This window comes from Meriones unguiculatus, chromosome 2, assembly GCF_030254825.1.
Source record: "Meriones unguiculatus strain TT.TT164.6M chromosome 2, Bangor_MerUng_6.1, whole genome shotgun sequence".
Taxonomy (NCBI): domain Eukaryota; kingdom Metazoa; phylum Chordata; class Mammalia; order Rodentia; family Muridae; genus Meriones; species Meriones unguiculatus.
In genome coordinates, this window is record NC_083350.1 from 169,948,912 (window position 1) to 169,969,487 (window position 20,576).

The following is a 20,576-nucleotide window of genomic DNA, read 5'->3' on the forward strand; positions in this document are numbered from 1 at the left end:
TGTTTATATATCTTTTTTTATTTCTTAGAAGCACACATTTGGGAGACTTTAGAATTTTTAAGTGTTAGGATTTTAAAGAGTGGGAGAGTTTTAGAATTCAACTACACTGTTTTATGTAGTATCGTGAGACTTTGGCAACGGGGGTTTGAAAGTTACAGCCTAAGTGATGTTTATTTGTCAAGTTGTCAAAGAGCATTGCGCTGGTTCATTCTGTTAAATTTGCACAACCTGCAGTCATCTTGGAAGAGAGACTTAATGAGAAGTTATCTAGACCAGGAGGGTCTGTGCACAGGTGTGTAGGGTTTTGCTTATTAACTGCTGGAGAAAGACTCATCCTGAGTGTGAGCACCATTTTATGGGCTGGGCCCTGAGCTGAACAAAACTAACAAGCAATCAACAAGCGTGGACACATTCTTTTCTCTCTGCTCTTGACTGAATGTAATGTGACTAGTTGCACGAGTTCTTGACTTCTAGAAATAATGGGCTGTTACCTGGAGGTATAAGCTAAATCAAGTCTTTCCTGTTCTAGGTCGTTTTTTTTTTTTTATCGTGTTTCACCACAGCAACAGAAATGTGAACTAGAATAGACACCAAAGCCCATTGTCAGCTAAGACAGAAACACACCTACAGAGCACACGGTATGACAGAGACGCAGGGGGTAAGATGCATTAAGAAAAAGTAGATCCTGGTAGGGGACAAGATATGACAGTTTTGCTGGCTGCTCAGGATTTCAGATGGAAATGGAGCAGAAATGCAGCTTTGGGTCAAGTTATAGGGAAACTTTACTGCCAGCTCAATTCAGAAGGCAAAGGGACTCTGGTGGGTACCATATCTGATGGAGACGAATGTCACATACATTTTCTTTTTGAAATTTCATTTTGAGCATCATTGGTCCATAACAATTCTACCTTATGCCTTGGGTCTGGGCCTAGTTTGTATCCATGGCAATGATAAGTGTAGTGCATTTGTTCCTAATGTGATGCATTAAATCAATTCAACCTAATGGTATTCACAGCCTGAAACTGCAAATAATAGTTGGCTCATAGAACCCATAGGGATAATGGAAAGTTCAAAAGCAACAATTTCAGATGAAGTAGTTGGAGTGAAAAGGTTTGTTCAGAACAAAGTAGCCACACTGCTGGAAAACCCTTCTACTAATGGGCTGAATGCTCCATCAATCGGCCAGAGCACGGAGAGGGGGCTGAGTGTCACCCACATAGTTCAGCAGGAAAGGGGGAGGGAAGCTGCTAATTAATCTTCACAGTCAGCCACTGTAACGAAGCTCACTGCGGTTTCTCTTTTATCCGGGCAATTGGTATTAAAATGACAAGACAAGAATCTGTCTGTTTGCTTTACAGGCTACATTATTTTACCTCAGAGGCCAAGTCAGAAAATGTTACTGGGTTCTGCTGTTTCTGAAGGCTGGGGGATGGGAAGCCATGGAACAAGACTGCCCCTTCCCAAATCACCCCTGACCCAAATGGGAAGGAAGGCTGAGCATAGTGAAAATTATGTTTTGTTTTGTTTTTTGTAAATCCAGTTATGTTATGTGACTATGTTTTTGTTTTAATCCCAGGTGTGGAATATGAGGATGCTTCAGATTGTCCACAGCAGCTAATTATAATGTCTCGTTCTCTCCCAGGGCTGTGATTTGTGCTGCAGATAGTTTAATTCTGGGAACTCTTGGTAGAGTATAAATGGGAGAGCCCCTAGAAGGAAGGTGGAGGCTGCTGCTCCTCCCCACCCCCACCTCCAAGTTGCTGGTTCATCCTGCTGCTGTATTGGCTGCTGAATTTGCTATTGCTGGTTTTCCTGGTTTGCTGGGCTGCTGGATGTCCTGATGATGAAGTTTGGACTTGCCCCAAGGAACTACTTCCCTATTCAGTGGGGAGAGGTCTCTGCCCACTTCCCCTCCAACCTTTCTCTCCTACTGTGTGTGGGGGGTTGGAAGAAATAAGGAATGGAAGGGATATATAGGTATATTAACCTGAATAAAATAGATAAAACATATGCCAACAGCTGAGTCCCTAGCCTCCTTTCTGCAGCCAACAGAAATCATGAAGGTCACAGTCTGACCAGGGAGCTTTGTGACCTAGCATCTACTATATACCATGCCACCTTTCTGCACAGTCCACAGAGACATTTCATATAGATCCAGGAAGAACTGCAAAGTCCACAGAGAGACTTCATATAAATCCAGTAAGAAGCACAGGAGTCTGTGAAGAAGGCTTGGGCTCTTTAAACTTTTTTTTTTCTTGTTGTTGAGTAGATAGATGTTAAGACAACTCTGGGGACTCTATTTGCCTTAGCATGTTTAACTCAGCAAAACCCAAACAAAGCCCGTCCCTGCCATCTTGAGAGAAGAGAAGGGTTTGGCAAGAGATCTGCATGGAATGAATGATCTCATCGTGGTGGCCAGTGGCTGACCTTGTGTGCTTCTGCTGAGAGCAGGCAGCAGAACAAGCCTACTTGTCTCAAACACTCCACATAAATTATTCGTATGAACTACATTAACCCCTCTTTGCATTTTAGAAACATTTTGGTTCTCAAGGAAAGAACCACTTTCTAAATATCTTCATAAAGACATGCTTTTGCATAAGACCATAATTTATTTTATTGTAGGTCAATCACTGTAGGTCAATTTCTGGAGGTAGAAATAAAAAAAGATACAGCTGTTTTTGTTTCTTTCATTATTTGCAAGGAAATTTCAGTATGAAAACTGTTCCAGGAAACAAGAGGCCATGCTCGGTACCAGACATCTAGGTAGAACCTCTGGAGAACCCACTCACTTTCTCTGTACTCCTTCCCTTTTCCCAATACCACCTTTCCTCCTCATTGCCCTGTCCCAGTCCCCAACATGGGTAGATAACATCAACTCAGACAGAGGCTACAGCAACTGTCAGAAGTCAGGTGGAGATCCCTGGTCAACCACAAGGCGCTCAGGCCAAAAGACAAGTGTGGAAACAGAAACCAAGGAACAAAACATTCATACAACAAAGAGGAACTCAGAAATAAACATCTACACCTACAATCAACCTTAGGTGCCTAGACCCCAATGTAAGGACACAGTCAACAACTATTGTTGTTACCACCAGAGCCTAGCTGTCTTGCTAAAGCAAGTCAACACCACTGAAGCACAAGAAAAAGAACTTAAAACCAACTTTATAAAGATGATAGCGGTCCTTAAGGAGAAAATTAAGAAATCCATTAAAGAAAGCCATGAAAGCCAAGAAACAAAACAAAAAAAGAACAGTTGAAGGAAATTAATAAAACTGTTTAAGACCTGAAAAAGGATATCAAAGCAAAAGAGAAAACACAAACTGAGGGAATTCTCAAAATAAAAAATTTAGGTAAGCAAACAGGAACTACAGAGTAAAGCTTCACAAACAGAATATAAGAGCTGGAAGAGAGACTCTCAGGTGTTGACACTGCAATAGAAGAAATAGATGCATCAGTCAAAGAAAATGTTAAAACTAAAAAAATTCTACAACAGAACATCCAGGATATATAGGACACTATGAAAAGACCAATCCAAAGAATAATGGGAATAGAAAGAAATGGAAGAATTCCAGCTTAAAGGCCCAGAAAATAATTTCAATAAAATCATGAAGGAAATTTTCTTAACCTAAAGAAGAATATACCTATAAAGGTACAAAAAGCATACAGAATACCAAATAGATTGGACCAGAAAAGAATATTTTCTTGTCAAACAATAACCAAAGCCCTAAACATACAGAATAAAGGAAGAGTATTAAAAGCCACAAGGGAAAAGGAGCAAGTAGCATACAGGAAGACTTATTAGAATCACACCTGACTTCTCAATGGAGACTCTCAAAACCAGAAGTGCCTGGACACATGTGCTGCAGATTCTAAAAGACCACAGATGCCAGCCCAAACTACTCTACCTAGGAAAACTTTCAATTATCATGATGGTGAAAACAAAATATTCCATGATAAAGTCAAATTTAAACAATATTTATCTACAAACCTAGTCCTCAGAAGGTCCTATAGGAAAAACTCCAGCCCATGAAAACACAGGAAATAATCTTATACCAGTGAAAACAAAAGAAGGGAAACACACACGTGCGCGCACACACACACACCACCACCACCACCACCACCACCACTACTGTCGCCAATGTCACCACCACCAACATCAACAACAACAGCAATCACAAAATAACAGGAATTAATACTCATTGGCCATTGATATCTTTCTATATCAATGGAAGTAATTTCCCAATAAAAAGACAAAGACAAAGACTAAGACTGGAAGAGAAAACAGGATCCATCCTTTGGCTGCATGTAAGAAACATACCTCAGTATCAAAGATAGACATTACCTCAGAGTAAAAGGTTGAAAAGATTTTTCCAAGCAAATGGACCTAAGAAGCAAACTGATGTAGCCATTCTAATATCTAACAAGATAAACCACAAACTAAAAATGATCAAAACAGACATAAAAACATTTCATAGTCATAAAAAAAAATCCACCAAGATAAAGCCTCAATTCTTAACATCTATGTCCCAAATGCAAGGGGACACATTTGTAAAAGTGACATTGGTAAATCTTAAATCACACAATGGCCCCCACACATTGATAGTGTGAGACTCCAATACCCACTCTCACCAATGGACAGGTAAAGAGATGAAAACTAAAAAAGAAGAACAAACCACATGTATCTATCTAACAGATATTTACAGAACATTTCATCCAAATACAAATGAATATATCTTATTCTCGATAACTTATGGAATTTTTCCCAAAACTGACCATATACTCTGTTACAAAGCATGTCTCAACAAATACAAGGGAATAGAAATTCCCTTCATTCTCTAAAACCATGGCAGATTCAAAGCAGGATTTCAACCACAGAAACAACAGAAAGTCTAAAACTCATGGACACTGAAAACAACTCCATCGAATAAAACCTGGGTCAAGAGAGAAAGAAGAAATTAGACACTATCTGAAATTCACTGAAAATTAAAACACAACTTACTTAAACTTATGGGACACAATGAAAGATGTGGTAAGAGGAAAGTTCATATCACTAAATGCTTATGTTTAAAAAAAAAGAGTGGAGCGATACTAGCAACTTAACAGCATACCTGAAGGCTCTAGAACAAAAAAAAAAAGCAAGCAAAGAAAAGTGAAATAACAAAATTCCTTTTTTATTTTTCCATGAACACAAGCTGGTTTCAGGAAAAGATGAAGAGACTTTGAGAGGGGATGGATTCCCACCTGGACGTCAGCATTTACATATGTCTTGAACTTGACTTACCTTTGTGAAGAAGGACGGGATCACTCCCTGCTGTCATTTGGAGAACTCACTTCCCTAGCACACTGGAGTCTGCCCACTCTTCTTTCTCAAAGATTTTTCTGCTTGCCTCAATCCACCTTTGTCAATTTCCAGCATTCAGATATGCTAAAGAACTCCCAGTCAAAACAAAACAAGATAAAGCAAAAGGCCTCCCAGACCCACATCCTAGTGGCCAACACAGCATTCACTCATAGACATAGGTGTGTCATGAAGAAGGCTGCTGAACACTCATTTTTTTCTGACTGTACTCATACAGATTTCTTCCCAGTCAAGATCATCAGTTTGCAGCTCATCTTACTAAGACCAAGCTAAAGCTTATTCTCCCCGAGGCTGTGTTTCCTGTTTCCACAGTGTGAACATTCTGGTCAGATGGCTACTAAACCGGAGACCCTTACCAGCTGCACTCCTGTGCCCATGTGACTAGCTGCTGTCAATGGATAGGGACCAGGATGTGCTAAGGAACTGGGCTGTTGTTCTAGGCTGACAGGCAATTAGCCGTCAGCAAGGTCTGTTTCCTCTCTGAAACTGTAAAGCCCATTCTTGGTAGGCACTAGAAACTTATTTTAATTTTCCCTTGCATCGGATGACTGCATGGTCAGTGACCTCCCTCTCCGTGACTCTGGCCTAGGATCTCTCCACTAACAAATCTATCTAGACAGCAGCCCTTGCTCTCCATGGTCATTTATTTTCCTTCATACCACTTATTTCCTTATTCTTGGTGTCAGTGTTTATCCAGAATTACTTAATTGTTTAAAAGAAAAAGTGAGACTGCAGTCCCCAATCCAAGAGAAATCACGAGGTCTTGGAAGGATCCAGGATTCTGCGTTTAATCAGATGGTCCGTGTAGACAACATATGGTCACAGATTTCTGGTCCAGTCACGATCACGGGTGTTTCTCCCAGTCAGCCGTATACATGAGCAATCAGAACTGGCTGCTGTTCTCAGCCACTAAAGTTTGCACTGAATTCTGATGAATCAGTGGGTAACTGAAGCTCTGAGAATAGTAGAGCCTTAGATTCCAAATTCCAGAATGAGCAGTAACAAAAGGCTGCAGAATAAAAGAAAATAAAATGCCAGTTTGTTGTTTATAATGCTTTTAATTTTATTGAATTCCTTTGTCTCTTTCTGATCAAATATAACAAGTGAGACAGGAAGTGCTGCTGTGCTACCAGATCTCAAAGCCCATTCTCAGTGCTCATTCTTTCAGCAAAGCTGTACCTCTTAAAGAGCTCACAACCTTCTTAAACAGTATCATCAGTTGGGGACCACGTGTTCTAACACAGAAGCTTACAGGGAACATTACATTCAAACCACAATTGTTGGTCAAAAAGAATTCTGGAGAAATCCACAAAGAATTCATAAAGCAGAATTCCTTCCACTCACTTAACTATAGTTCAAGCACACAAATGAGCAACTGGCCTTCTTCATCCACTGCCCATGCTTTACGTTTAGATACTGCTTGGCTCTACTTGAAAGGACCAGTATATGGCACAAGACACTCTAAAACCAAGTTCTCAGCACAAGGGAGATTTATTTGTTAAAGAGAGACAAAGGGCAGGGAATAAGAGACAAAGATAGGAGATAGAGGATGAAGGACATGGGGAAGGGACCCAGGAAGGCTTCGAAGGGATATTTGTCCCAGAGGGACAAAGAAATGCCTCTAGATAGAAAGAAGATAGATGTGGCCATGGGAAAATGGAGGGTTTTTTTAAAGGTAAAAGGGGAAGCCCTGTGTTAGGATACATTGGTGTTTTTTTTTGTTTGTTTGTTTGTTTGTTTTTGATTGGGCATTTAAATTAGAGTAACCAAAAAGGAGCTTTTGATTGCTGAACTTCAAAACTTTGATAACTAGGCAGGACTTTGGTTAGCCTCAAGGGAAGGAAGTGGCCAAATAAGGGAATAGCGTGTCTCGATGGCTGTCTTGAGGGATATAATATAACAGTTTCTAGCAAAGAAGAGGGAGAGGGGGAGGGCAAGGCCTCCCAGAGCCATGTTTCCATGCTAGGGACTGCGAGAGCCCTTCCCTAGTTAAGCTTTCCAGTCTCCACTCTTGCCTTTGGAAATGATTCAGAACATCCCCTGTCCTTGACACTGCTCCTGCCTCCACACACTGTTAAGGGTGTGTGAGGTCATCTGTAGAATAAAAAGGACGTTGCAAAACTAAGTCAGTGAGTTCACTGGTAGAAACCACAGAGAACATTTTACCTTGTGAGCTCCGGGATGCTAAGAAGTTTCATCTTTACTCTATAGGCTGAAAGCTAGAAGAATGTTGGCAAAGCCTAACTAGCCCAAGATGAACGACATAGAGTCTTTGACATTGAGAGTGTCTACACTAGGGCTCAGTTGGGAAAGCAGAAGCCCACTCTGTGATTAGAGCTTACACAAACGTGGGTGGAGCCCAGAGAAACACAAATCTAGATGAGGAAAATCATAGGAAAGGAGAGTCGTGGCCCACCATAACTGACAAGAGAGTCACCCTCTTCATTAGGACCATGAGTGTCACCTTGCTTGGCAAGAGAAGATTTGCTGTTGTGACTCTGTAGGTTCTTCAGCTGGGAGGAATTATCCTGAAATAGAATGGTAGGCTTACACTACCACAGCAGTCCTTACCAGGGGGAAGCAGGGGGATTGAAGTGAGGAAAAGATGTGAAGCAGAATGAGAGGTTGGAAGACAGTGCTTTGAAGATGGAGACCCACAAACGTTGAGAGCTTTGAGACCTGGAAAATTCAAGGACTTAAATTGCTTTTATGTCCTCCAGATGCCTGGAGTTTAGACTCCTCACCTCTAGAAGTATAAGATAATAAATTCATACTGTAACTTACTGTAGCATCCACAGGAAATTAAACACAATAGCTTAAAGCACAGGCACAGGTGGAGCAAGTGAGAAAGCTTCAGAAAGAAAAAGCGCTTTGTTATCCATATGCAATAGAGAGAGGAAGCTGAGGGCAGGTTAGGAAGCCACAGCCTCTGTAGGAACACTGAGAAGCACGTGGGAGGTTTGGGCCGCGTGAAGTCAGTGGACTCAGGACTTGGGATAGCTGTGTCCTCCAACTTTACCTCTTCCTTCCAAACCTTTAGAAGTTTCTTTCTCAGCCAGAACTAAGCACATAGAAGTAGGATCTGGAGAAGATTCCCAGACTTGAACAGGTGTGGTAAGGACAAAGATATGCAGTGTTGCTCCATTCTTCCCTGGAGAAAATTTTCTGAACATTCTTTTTTTTTTTTCCCCCAAGTTAATTCATATTCTCTACCAATTTTTTTTCACTCCAGAAGTGTCCAAATAGATCATCAGTGAAAAGCAAACAAAACAAATAAAGAAAATAATGATCCCCCCCCCCAAAAAAAAAACCCAAACCTCAAAGCCAATGAGATCACATATTTGGTAGGATGCTTTCGAAGGAGAAAAGAGGGAACAAGTCAGGAGCCTGACACAGAGGACTTCTGAAAGGCTCTGCCCTGCAGACTATCAATGCAGATGCTGAGACTTATGGCCAACCTTTGGGCAGAGTGCAGGGAATTTTAGGAAAGAAGTGGGAAACAGTAATATCTGGGGAGGACAGGAACTCTACAAGGAGAGCAACAGAACCAAAAATCTGAGTACAGGGGTCTTTCCTGAGACCGATACTCCAACCAAGGACCATGCATGGAGATAACCTAAGACCCCTGCACAGATGTAGCCCATGGCAGTTCAGTATCCAGTAAGTGGGTTCCATTGTAATAGGAACAGGGACTGTCTCTGACATGAACTGATTGGCCTGCTCTTTAATTTCCTTCCCCTGAGGGGGAAGTAGCATTACCAGGCCACAGAAGAAGACACTGCAACCAGTCCTGGTGAGACCTAATTGACTAGGATCAGAAGGAAGGAAAAGAAGTCCTCCCCTATCAGTGGACTTGGGGAGGGGCATGCAGGCAGAGGGTGGAAAAAGGGAGGGATTGGGATGGGAGGATGGAGGGAACCACAGGGGGGGGGATACAAAGTGAGTAAAGTGTAATTAATAAAGAAAAAAAATTGGTAGAGAATATGAATTAACTTGGGGAAAAAAAAAAAGAATATTCAGAAAATTTTCTCCAGGGAAGAATTTTTCCCTGTTAGGAACATCTGGAGACTATTTCCTCCTATAGTGGCTTGAGCCTGAATTTACTGATTCTTACATTATATGCTCAAGTTATTTCCATCTGGAATTAAAATTTGAGATATTGGATTTTTTTTTTTAAATGAAGCCTAGAAGGGCCTTGCATTCATGATCTTTCTCCCTCTACTTCAAGTGCTGAGATTCTAGGCATCTGCTGCCATACATGGTTTGGTACATTTAATTTTAACCCCACTTTGTTTGTTCTAGTAAATATAGCTTTTAATCACTCTTATGTAAGCATAGACGACTACATAGCCATCTGCGATTCTCCCAAATAAATACATTCAGTATCTACCAGCAGATCAAAAGCCCAACTTTCTTTTCTCGAGACCCTTACATAGCCAGAAGAAGAATTTCTTGTGGGCAGGGCTTGATTGTCAGCAATTTACTGAATATAAGAAAGGACCATTTACAACATGGGAGCTTGTTCACAAGCTTTTGTTCTAGGTAGCTGCAGTTTCTCAATCTCAGGGCAAATGTGTATTTGATGGAACATTGTGACCAGCTTGTTTTAGCATCTCATCATAGGTACTTGCCATAGCCCGGAGGATGGGCAGGCAGGTTAAATGATGAGCACCATTTGGTACTAACAACAAATACCCAGGACTGGTGAATTTCTAAGGTGATAAGAACAGCTCCCTGGTCTGAACACCTCAGGCATGCGGTCAGGTTTTCTAGTGCATATCCATCCGTAATGACAATTCAGTGGCTTAAGGAAGAGAAGACCCCTTCCAGAGTGAATGCCCGTATCGGGACAGAGACTTTCTATTCAGGCCTTCAGATAATCATTTCTGTAACAGGAAGTGAAAATATTCGCATACTAATGTGTCCTGATTGCATGTCTCAAAACATGATGTGACACGGAGGCTTGAAGCACATGAATATTTTTGTTCTTGTTTGTTGTTAACGTATGTGGAATAGAGAAGGCAACACTAACCGTGTCACCAAATTGATGACACAATGACTGGGAGTGAAGGAAGACGCACCATCTTTGCTGTCTTCGTTCCCTTAGCATCCTACTGGGATCTACTGCGAAGAAAATTCATCTTTTCTTCTCTCCTCAGATGCTAAAAGTTTAATGACTCGGAGCCTGGAATCATCAAGGAAAGGCAAGAGTTGCCTCTCAGAGTTAACTAAGTTTCAAACTAAAATATATAAACTGTATTCCACCTACTTCTCTAAATTAAAAGGTTCAACATAATATTGTACCTCAATAGCATTTGTTACATTCTCTAAGGGTGGGGACACCTCAAATATACAGCCACATGCCATGTGAAAAGGCTGTTCAGGGCAAGAAGTAAAAATCTTCAAATGTATCTGGTTTTGCCATATGCATTTGTTGTTGGTATAAAACAAAAAAATCATGTGTCAGCAGTTACAGTTCAGGATGTCAGTCTAGGATATCACTAAGTAGGCTAACCCTACATGTTTTGCTGCCCTACAGGAAAAATTGGATAGATGCATGTTACACTGTGAAATGGCTGTGAGCCTATAGGGACCAGGGGCCGAATGTTGCGGCATCAATGTGAAGTGTCTACCATAGTTCCCCTGTCTCTGGACACTTCGTCCACAGCTGGTTTGTAAAGTTTGTGAACCTTTAGGAGACGCAGACTGATTGGAGGAAGTGAATCACTGGGGCATGAATATTTGATAGCCAGGTCCCACTTCTGGTTCTATGTCTGCCGCCAGACTCCAGGCACAGGGTTACTAGCTAACCCACACACTGTGCCTTGAAGAGTCTTTCATGGCCACCTGTTCTGCATAAACCCGACGTCAGCACCACAGGCCATTCTCCCATGCAGCCCTGTGTCTTGCCTTCTGTTTTTCCAGCTAGTCAGAGCATGCTGGCTAATAGATGAGCATACACGCATGTTCCCCCTTCCAGCTTTTGATTCCATTGCTGTGTCTACATGGAATCTCCACTCCACATTCTCTAGTGGCCAAATGAGTGCTAGCATTTCAAGAGAAACCCGAGAAGACAGAACTTCTTGTAAACTTTATCTGCTCCCTTCCTGTATGCCCGAGCGCTACGTCAAAAGTCACCCATGCCACCTCAGGGCCCCCTTAATCTCTGTCTGACCTCTACTTCAATGCCCACCATGTCATAGTTTTATGCATAGTGAGCAACTGTTTCATTCCTTGGGTGGGGCTTAAGCTAAAGCTAAATTTATCTATCATGCAGTGATTATTCTAAGGAGGGTTCCGGGTGTGTAGTAATTCTTCTTCCTACTGTAAAAAAGCTACCTGGCAAGAAGCAACTCAAGGAAGGAAGGGTTTGTTTTGCTTAGTCTTAGATGGGATACAGTCTGTCCTATTAGGAAAAGCATCTTGGCAGGAGTATGAGCTGGCTGATCACACTGTCTATAGTTGGGAAGCACAGGTAGATTCAGAAGTGGAGCTTGTGTATCAAAACTCAAGGTCTGCCATCAGTGATTGCTTTCCTCAGGCAAGTCTTTTCTTCATAAAAGTTCTACCACCTACAAAACTGCACCACCAGATGGCGACCAAGTGTTCAGACACATGAGACTCTGGGAAACACTTCATTTGTACCCCAGCATTCTGCCCTTGGCCGCCATAGGCTCTCAGCAATCTCAGTGCAGAATGCGTCTATTCCGGTTTCAGAAGTCCCATAGCGTTTAACGGCTTAACGCTGCTCAAACGTCGGGAGTCTTTTCTGAAACACGAGATAATCTCTGGAGGAAGGAGAAAACAGGGAACAGAACAGGAGCCAACCACAGAGGACTTCTAAAAGACTCTACCCAGCAGGGTATCAAAGCAGATGCTGAGACTCATAACCAAACTCTGGGCAGAGTGCAGGGAATCTCATGAAAGAAGGGGAAGATAGTAAGACTTGGAGAGGACAGGAGCTACACAAGGAGAGCAACAGAACCAAAATATCTGAGCACAGGGGTCTTTTCTGAGACTGATACACCAAATAAGGACCATTCATTGATATAACCTAGAACCCCTGCTCAGATGTAGCCTATGGAAGCTCAGTATCCAAGTGAATTCCCTAGCAGGGGGAACAGGGACTGTCTCTGACATGAACTCAGTGGCTGGCTCTTTGACTCCCCCCACCCTCCCACGAGGGAGGAGCATCCTTGTCAGGCCACAGAGGAAGACAATGCATCCAGTCCTGATAAAACCTGGTAAGCTAGGTGCCATACCCATGCCAGTGTCGCCATAGTAGCATAAGCTACAGGACGGGGGATATGATTTCCCCGGAAATAATGCCCCCTGGAAGGTCCCTGGCAAACTCATCCCACTTGGAAAAGAGACGTGTTCTGAGATGTCTACGCTTCTTCAGTTGTGGCTCTGGGGGTGAAATAATGAATTCTTTGATCTTTCTCTGTGACACCTGAAACAGCACAGCTAACTTTATAAAGAAATTTATTATTAGTAGATTGTTAAAGGCTTTAATAAAAATAAGTTTAAAAAAAGTAATAAATTAGATTTAGTATTAATAGGCATTAAGAATAGTAAAATAATAATAGGCTCCTTCTTAAGAAATAATAGCATGAGAGGTGCAGCTGGCGGGAGTTTCCCCCTCCCTTCAGTGCCTTGTTCCTAGAAAAGATCATAAATCTTGGGCTGGACATATGGGAGGATGGTTAACAAAGGTGTAGTTAGATTTTGATATAGAGAGGGACTTTGGCAGGCATCTGACTTAGCTCCTAACTTTCCTCTTCATTGGTTAGCAATAATAAAACTATATTTGAGGTTTCTTTTCCTTTGTTTGCTCTGATCAAAAAGTTTTTAGGCCAAGATTACTTGTGGGTACTGCTTTATGTTTGACTGCATTTTGAGTTAAAATGTAAACTTTGTAGTCTAAATGTTCTGGGAAGTATGCCAATTTTAAGGTGCCTTTTGTGAAATCATTATAAAAATACTAGCTTGATTTCAGTAAAGTTGCAGCAGAGTCAAAACCATCAAGGTGTCTCTGTCTGTCAATTCTTCGCCGAAACCGTGTCTTCCTGTCTAAAGCCTTGTTCTCCCGCTGACGACGGGAGCCCGACTGGGCCGGTCCGTGGCAGCTAGGGTCAGATGGAAGGGGAGGAGGACCTTCCCTATCAGTGGACTTAGAGAGTGGCATTGGAGGAGAAGAAGGAAGGAGGGGCTACAGCTGGGATACAAAGTGAATAAACTGTAATTAATATAAAAAAATAAAAATTTAATTAAGAAAAGATAATCTCTGACCTGTAAGATCAAAAACAAGTTCTCGCTTCCAATTTTAAATCAACACAGAGCAAGCATTCTCATTCCAAGGGGAGGAAGGATGAGGAGATAACACAAATCCAGGCCAGGGAAGATCAAAGCACAGCAAAGCAAACAACAAACCCTGCAGCTCCGTGCCCAGCATCTAACGTGCATAATGGCACCGTCACAGAGCCAAATATCCTTGGGCTCCTGTGCCTGTCGCAGATGTAGCTTCTTACTTGAGCCAGCTTTACTTTACGCTCGCAGCTTTCCTCAACGGATGTTGGCGTTTCTAGCTTTGGTCTCAACTTCCCCTTAGGCTTCTCCTTGAGAGGTTTACACATTAGTCTTCCGTGGACCCCTGGCAGGTACTCCAGCTCTGCAACACATTGCCTGGCCTGAGTGACATTCGGGAGTACTTGCAAAAGCAATATTATATGGCTGATACTACCAAGTTCTACTGACAAACAGAGGTATGTTTCCATCTCTGGTTGCTGCATCCTCTCTGTGCTCACCCTAGAAAATATTCCCTAAATCAGTGGTTCTCAACCTTCGGAATGCTGTTCCTCCTGTTGTGGTGACCCCCAACCATAAAATTATTTTCACTACTACTTTATAACTTAATTTTTCTACTGTTATGAGTCGTAATGTAAATATCTGTGTTTTCTGATGGTCTTGGGCAACCCCTGTGAAATGGTCATCCAAATGCCAAAGGGGTCGTGACCCACATGTTAAGAACCACTTCCCTAGATGCTATTTATATGCTGAAAAGCATCGTCAGCAGCATCCTTACTAATGCTTCCTTCCTTTCAAGTGAACTCTTGTTTTTTAGGAGATGGAGCTTCCTTGGGGGGGGGGGGAGGAGTTATTCCCCTTCCTATCATCCCAATGGGAAAAATTACCATTAGGATCTGGAACCAGTAAGACACTGGATTCCTGGCCTAACATGGCTGGAGAGCATAAAGCGCACTTAGAAGATTTCCTCCTATCCCAGTATACCCCATCAGCATGGCTGGATGCCTGAAACCTGGCAAGCAAAGCTTCCTACCAAGACATGGTAGCCAAGGACAGTCTCTGGACTCTTTTCTCATCCTTGTTTGATCTGAGATCTCAGCCTCATTCTCTGAATCCAGTGCCACTCCTCCCCTGAGCATCTTCCTGTGACACCTGTTACATCAAAGCTGAGAGACTCAGAACTATGCACCTGCCATGTGTTCACATCATGAACACGAGCGCTTCATGGGACATGGTAAGACGACAAAGGGCAAACTCGTATTTGAAAGCCTTTGGCACAGGGTGTACAAACATAGCACCCGTGCTTTCAGATGTGAAGGAATTTTAGAATAGTGTCAGTTATCACAGAGGTAAAACAGTACTTGTACCTAGGACAACATCTGGGAAAGACAACAGCCATTTTCCACTGCATTGACCATACATCTAGAAACACCGTAGCTTGCACGTTAAAATCCTAGGCAACGCACATAAATAATTTGGAAGAAAATATTTGCAGGAAAGTATGAGGCACAAAGCAAACCTTCAAAAAATTCAGATTAATAATTCATTTTGTGACGCTTGTGATTGTCCTCCATCTTTAATTTCTGGTCCTCAGAATAAGATGTTTAAAGGTATAGTTTTGGGACTGGTAAGATGGCTCAGCAAGTAAAAGCACTTGTTAAGCAAGCCAACAATAGAAAGAAAAAATTGTCTCTCACAAAAACTTCTCCTCTGGCCTCCATAATGTGCTGTGGTATCCACATTTTCCATTCCATCACACCTATAAGAGCACACAAATGCAGTAACAATGTACAACTGTTTTTAAAAAGTCAAATTCTGTTACCATAGTATGGTTCCTATTCCTGACTAACCTACATCATTCTGTCAATACAGATAAAAAGAGCATCCCCAGGGCCCACCTTTCACTGCCTAATCTTGGAGGAAAGGCAATATCAAATCTCTCCTTGTCTGACTTCATATGCAACCCAACACTTAAGATTTCATTGTTTATCCTGTTTTTCCTTCTGAGTGAGCGTTCAGCCTTCTAGGGTTGTTTAGCTTCTTTAGGACTCTATATTTTAGTATGTTTATCCTATATCATATGGCTAATATCCACTTATAAGTGAGTATATACCATATGTGTCTTTCTGCTTCTGGGATACCTCACTCAAACAGGATGTACACCAGAAGTAGGAGAAGACAAGGAACAGGACAGGAGCCTTCCATAGGGAACCTCTGAAAGACTCTATCCACCAGGGTAGCTATTGAAGGAGATACTGAGACTCATAGTCAAATTTTGGGCAGAGTTCAGGAAACCTTATTGAAGAAGAGGGAGATAGAAAGACCTGGAAGGGACAGAAACTCTACAAGAAGACCAATAGAGTAACATAACAACAACAATAACAAAAAACTGGGCCTAGAGGGGCCTGCAGAGACTGATACCCCAAGCAAGGACCATGAATAGTGAAGACCTAGTCCTCCTGCTTAGAGGAAGCCCACAGGCTGCTCAGTTTCCAAGTGTGTTCCCTAGTAAGTGAGATGGGGGTTGTCTCTGACATGAACTCAGTGGCCAGTTCTTTGATCACTTCCTTTAGGGGGTGCAGTCTTGCCAGGCCACAGAGGAAGAAGATGCAGCCATTCCTGATGAGACCTGATAGGCTAGGGTCAGATAGAAGAGGAGGAGGTCCTCCCCTATCAGGGAACTATGAAAAGGGCATAATGGGAGAAGAGGGAGGGTGGGTAGGACTGGAAAGAGATGAAGGAGAGGGTTATAGCGGGGATACAAAGTGAATAAATTGTAATAAATAAATAAATTTTATTGTCATTCATAAAACACTTTTCTTCTTTTTCCTGTTGCCTTTGAAATCGCCACTTTACATGTGGCCAGCACTGCTTTTTGAACCTAACCCAGTGGATAATCACATGTAGAAGTACCCACCGACTAATTTTCCCACTCTATGTCCTATTTGGTTGGGCAAAATAAAAATGGAAGTGAAAATAGAAGAGTAGCGTGCATTGAAAAGAGCCTGACAGCAGGTTGCAGACAGCGGTGCCTGCCATGGCTCCACTGACAGGGATCCTGAGGACCACAGCAAGTGTGCAAGGCCAGGGACCAGAAGATACAACTTCCAGGCTGAGAGCTGCCACTTTTTCCTGTGGTTTGTGACAGTGCGTGTTTGCACTGGAGTGGTGTTGGGGGAGGCCCCAGTCTCCTTGGAGAAGATGCTCTCAGCATGAGCAGTGCAATCTGACTGGCTTTTGGGGTGCTGCAGATCAAACCTAGGCCCTCGGCTGTCTACATGAGCCCTATACTTCTTGGGTTCATCTCCAGCTAATTATTCCTTAAAAATGTTATAACTTGTTTGTTGTATGAAGTTATTAATATTTACTAATGGTTTATCTTCTGGTAATACTTGCTGTTAATCTTAAACAGCTGTATAACCAAATCACCACAGAGAGACTGGGCTATTAGTTAACCTAGAACACAATGCAGGGCAATATTTACCCCCTCCTAAACCTCCAAGCCCTCAGTTTCCTAACATTTAGATTTCCCACATTATACTTGCTTTTTGTGAAATCTTAGGTCTGATTTATGCTCCACGTCTTCCAAGCTTCCAAGCTCTCTCCTGCGGCTCTGCTCTCCTCGTGCTCCTCCTCCTTCTCCTCCCACCCTTTCCTGTTCTCTAGCTCCTCCCCTCTTTCCTGTCCTCTGGTTCCTCCCATTGCACAGCATTGTATCTAGTTGCTTTATTTTGTCCTGTTTACACAAGAGTTGAGACTGGATGCTTATAATGAGTATCACAATGCAATATCTGGATTGAAACCTGAGAGTTGGGAGTGGGGAAGTCAGCATTTGAATTAACAAGGGTAAGGCGTATACGTTTTAAAAGAACATTATACCAACACTTGTTCTTTTAAATTAGCAAAACACTGGGCTTCGTGGTGGCATTCATATATTCACCTTGCTCTTGCTGGTCCTGTTCCACCACTCCACTCTCTGGCCCTTCCTGCTGGTCCCCTTCTTCCTACAATGGCCTGTCTTCTGATTTCATGTCATTTTTCTATTACCCTCTCTTTCTACCCCTATTAGGAGCAAGTTTTTCAGTCCTAGTTTTATGACCTGCTCTCCACATAGTCTATAGCACGTATACAAATGTTAAAATCTAGGATCTTCATATAATACTCATGGTACTTGGGTCACGAGCTTTCCCTAAATTCATACAACCTCTGAATACTGTCTGTTGATGAGAGTGTGATTGGCTCAGGTGTTCTTCTTCCTTAGAAGCAAAGACAAGTCTGGACAGAATCTGTAGCTATTCCTGCAGGGGAGCCTGACTATTGCCAGAACCCTTAGAGATCTGCAAGAATGAAGCACAGCGAGGGACAGTGGGGGAGCACGAAGTCACATCCCAGACCCAGGAGGCTGTGTGTGCTCACAGGCAATTGAGCACCATGGATACTTGCACCAACTATCATATTTTTTGCCTGAGTCAGAGATTCTTAAAGTGAAATTCAAAATACTATGTAAGAAACAATCACACCTTGATAGAAAATAAAGCAACTTTCCCACTGCTAGCTTTTGCTGCATTAGTAGTAGTGTGCCACTGAGTTTGAGTGGAGAATTCCTGACTCATTAGGACTCTCTGAGTTAAAATAACAATAATAACAACAACAATGATAATAATATAAAAACAATAGACCTGCTGTGTGGTGAGGTGCCTGAGATCCCAAGAAAGAGAGAGATAACCGGTGAAAAGATGAGAGCTAGAATTCCCCCTCCTAGACTTCACTCATGTCTTTTCATTCATCTAAAGTATATCATGGGCTTTTGGACCTGCATCTCAACCTGCATTTGCCATGGGAGCTCATGTCTGTTCAGTTGTGAAATGAAGAAAATGGAAACAGTCACCTGAAGTAGCGTGCTTGGAAATGAGGCACTGAGCATACATCACTGTGCATTTCACAAGACCCCTCCCAGTGAGAACACAGAAGGGACTTTTGTCACCTTTGCTTTATCTTTGTTGTCTTCTATGGCACTTGAAGGATGCAATCACTGTGGCCCTGACAGGACTATACCAGTATTCTGAAGTTTCAAAACTGGATACCAGGTGCTGCTGCACAAATCCGAAGCCCCCACAACCTGAAACTAATTCATGACCTAGAGGAAGAATGAGGAATGAGGAACAATCTGTAAGTGTTAAATGCTAGCTTTAAAATATAAATATAGTTAAAATAATGTATGTTCCCAATCTATGGTCTCAAGCAAAGAATTTCCTCAGAGGACTAGGACAAATCCCTGTGGGTGATAAACATATCTTTGCCAAGGAGTATTCTTGGCAACCAATGGGTAATTGCTCACAAACAGCTGCCTTCTGGTAAGAAAGGGAGGAAGCATTCCCAGGCATTCTGAGGAGGCTGTGGACTAAGCCTGTAAGCTCAGGAGGAATTCTCTCTCTGTGAGCAGTGAGGAGTGCTCATTAACCCAGTGTGGCATTTTATTAGATGAAGCCGAACTATGAAGGACATCAGGGAGAGAGCTCTCTGAGAATCGACCTATTCACTAAGTCTTGTTGGCAACATCTTCAAAGTATAAGGGTAGACGATGTGAACCTCCACACTTTGGAAAATGAAAACTACACACACTTTGCACACCAATAGCACCTGGTCAAGGCAGGAGTGTCACTGCAGAGTGACTTATGAAGGTGGAGCCAGCCTTGGAGAAATGAGGTTAAGCTCATAGATCACCAGTGAGTTAGAAATAACCTTTCTTTTTGGAAACACTAGGGTCACTGGGAGATGGACTATGTTTAACTAACTAGTAAGAAATCATAAAGTGAGGATGAAGTGAAGGCAATGAGCATCACAGTAAGGTGTGGCACTGATGACTTGTGACCCTAATGGTATCATGTGAAAAACATCCATGTGGAGGGTTATAGTGAGAAGAGCTCGTGTAGAAGAATTGTTTTTAAAATGAGAAGAGATTTCTTTTAGTAGTATATTTTTATTAGAGAAATAGAAACCATTTTCTCATACTTTATGAGGTAATACAGAGAGAGAAATATAAAATAGATAAAAGGTACATAAAATGTAGCCTTCTAGTGCATTGTGTGAGCATCGATTGGACCAGAAAATAAACATGGAAACACAAAGATGACTGGCTGTAAAACAATAAGAAAGATGAATGCCCCCAACACACCAAACTTCTATTGATGTCTTGCTCACAATGACTCCTTTTTGCCTATTAAAGAAACTAGATAGGTGAAGAACTATAAAGTCCTAGTAAATTTTAGAAATTTGGAATTAATTCTAAGTGTCCCTTTGTTATCTGTGAGTTTCACTTAAACTGTATTTTTTTTTCAGTGAATACTTTCAGGAATGTGGTCTACAGAACCCCTGTTTCCCATCACGTGTCTAGTGTACAGCTGATACCACATTCCTTATGTAGTGCATTTAGTTTATTATAAATTTTAATGCTATAAGTAAAGCTTATACATGTGTCCTTTTGTTTGTTTGTCTAATCATTCCTTAAAATGTTCTTTGGAGCAAAACCACATGATCAAATGTTCCACACATTTTCCATGATCCAGAAACTTGTGCTGCATTTTATTCTGACTATGTTCTATAAACTTTGTTCTAACAGTAGAAGGGGGAATGTTTGAGAATGAGCAGAGAGGATGACTGGAATACTGGGAATCATGATAAAATGACCTGAAAACAAGAGATTTGTCTTGAGTGAGGGCCTAGCAAGCAAGGGAGCAGAAATGGCTGGAGGTGTGGTTACACAGTGGATTGCCTGCATGGCATGCTCAAAGTCCTGGGGTTGTACAGGATTTTTCTAAGGCGGCTTAGCCATTGGTGAATGTGGCACAGAAACTGGTGACTTTTTTTTAACATACTAACAAAAATGGCAGAACACAGATTTAACATGAAA

General features: G+C 42.0%; 1 long non-coding RNA gene across 1 annotated transcript in view; it reads right to left on the bottom strand.

Annotated features, from left to right (window-relative positions):
- Positions 1–20,576, bottom strand: part of LOC132652481 (uncharacterized) — an 85,413-nt gene that overhangs the window by 41,687 nt on the left and 23,150 nt on the right. The gene's annotated exons all lie outside the window — the stretch shown is intronic.